The sequence below is a fragment of the Asterias rubens genome, chromosome 14 (assembly GCF_902459465.1).
Source record: "Asterias rubens chromosome 14, eAstRub1.3, whole genome shotgun sequence".
Taxonomy (NCBI): domain Eukaryota; kingdom Metazoa; phylum Echinodermata; class Asteroidea; order Forcipulatida; family Asteriidae; genus Asterias; species Asterias rubens.
The window spans coordinates 3,815,129-3,817,533 of NC_047075.1; positions in this window are offsets into that span (position 1 = coordinate 3,815,129).

Below are 2,405 nucleotides of genomic sequence, written 5' to 3' on the forward strand. Positions count from 1 at the left end.
CAACTAAAAATTTACACTGAATTCATTCTTGACAACTGAAAAGTGTTTGGCTTAACAAATCTTAATTACCGATTTTTTCCCCGTTAGTTTCCCTTGAATTGTAAATATGGTTTTTGAGAAGCGAATCGTGCGAAATGCCTTTATACTGTTCTACTAATTGATTTTGTAAAAGCATTGCGGTGAAACTATTATTGGTATAGTTGGTATTACACTTCTCTAGAATTGTAAAAGGGTGTGTGGTTCGAATCCCATCCGAGTAATATGCCTGTGATGTTTTTCACAGAACTCGTGTAAGTACCGAGTATACACATCGGGGTATAATGGGTAAATGCCAAAATGATTATTCTCTATCCCCGATGCAAAATTATTATCATATTAACTACTTACTTCGGAGAAAGCTATGGGGAGCTGTTGATATTATAAAAATTTTTCATAGTTTCATAGGCTATAATCCATTGCGAAACATTTTTCTTTTACAATCTCAAATTAGTTCATCAATGTAGTGGCAATACGCCTAAAGGAACCCGTTTTATTTATGATTTTCTTTGATGTTTTTTAGCATTTGATTCGATTAATTTTAAACTGTCATTAGTGTTGTGTATTTCCAAGTACTTAGAAGGCCTATTATTGTTTGGCTATGAATAAACCAGAGCCCAATTTCGTAAAGCTGTTTAGCAGAAAATTCTGCTTGGCAACATCTTTCGCTAAGCAATAAATGAGTGGGGTACCAGTCACACCAATAGTAAAGCCCGGTTCATACTTCCTGCGAATGCGAATGCGAAGCGAATTTCGGTGATACAACAATCGGTACGCGCTCCATGTCCCTTTGTGAGGCAATGAAATTCGCATCGCACGAAGCATTTGCAGGCTAGGAAGTATGAACCGGGCTTAACTGTACAGTATTTTAGGCCTATTTGAGTTGAGGTCATTTCCCATTTGCATTTTTTTTTGGTGAAATTTCTAACACTGTCCTCTGAAAAACGCTTAATGTTAAAGTGGAATAGTTTAATTTTATACATTAATTTTAGCTGTCTTCTTGATGATAATTGGGTTCATTTTAAACGGTGGCCTTATGCTCAAGGTGCTTATTATAAGCCTTGCAATACGCTGTATGTATAATTTTGCTAATAAAACAGAGAGAAAGCATGTATTGCAGACTACTCGTTGCTGTCTTCTTTTTGTATGTTGAAATAATGTATGCGGTATGGAAACTTGATTATTATTGTGGACATACTTCTGTGATTATCCCATTGACCCAATTCCACACATTGTCCGTTGTACAGAGGTCGAACAATGGATACGTACGCGTGTAAGCGCTGCGCACAACTCTCGGCCAATGATGGGTTTAAATCATAGAGTTTATAATACACGGGGTGAAAGTGGTAATGGGATGTGGGGAGGGGGGGGTTGGCAACCCGACTATAAGACATGCATTAATCGGGGAAAAAAATCATTAAAACAATTTAAAACAAAATAGGCATATCAACAGTATTGCGAAACTTGATTGATTCATAATTTCTATGATTGTTCAGCATTTAATTCCAATGGTAATTTGATTGCCTCCTACACATTGTACACCAAAGCCGTTCGTGTTCACAATTTTTTTTCAACACTAGCTACAAACTACACATTTAAAATAACACAACAAAAACAAAAGTTTACCACCCTTAAGTAAATTAATTAAAACTTTCGAATATTTGTAACTTACGGCTACGCCATATTGAAGAAAAATATTTCAAGATTAAATGGTTTTAGCTATTGCAACAATGGTGATGCTTTATTGTTTTAGATTATGATAACCAATAAGCTCAGGAGCGAACTCGACCTCTTCATGAGATTGGAATAATTAGTTTGCACATTATTTTTAACACTTCTGTTTTGGTACAAAGCAGTCTTTGCTTTCGAAAAAGTATAGGGTCCTGTATAGAATAATATATTTATAACTTTAGTTGTTTAGTGTTAAGTGTAAATACAACAACATAATGGGTCAGAAACATTATGGGTTCTAGTTTGCACCTATGTTCGTCTAAACCCATTCAATAACTGTGTGTCCTTCAAAACATTGTTTGAATGCTATTCCCCAGCCCCCGTGCAAATACTGTTGACACAGTATTACAACTCTCAAAGTCAACAGTATTGATTGGGTCAACTATTTGTTCAAGAAGTAAGTACTGACTTACACAACCATGAAGCTATACATTTCCATCTAGATTTGAAGCTTAGTTAAGCAATATATTAATTTGTTGCTGCTCTTTTAAAGCATAGTAATCAATTACATCATAGTGATTAAGTTTGGTTTAATGGACCTTGCATTGACGTCATCCAGCTGCCATCACGGACCATGTTCGAGTGCCTGGTTACCTATGCATTCAATACATCCTGGGTACCAGGCAAAAGATCAACCA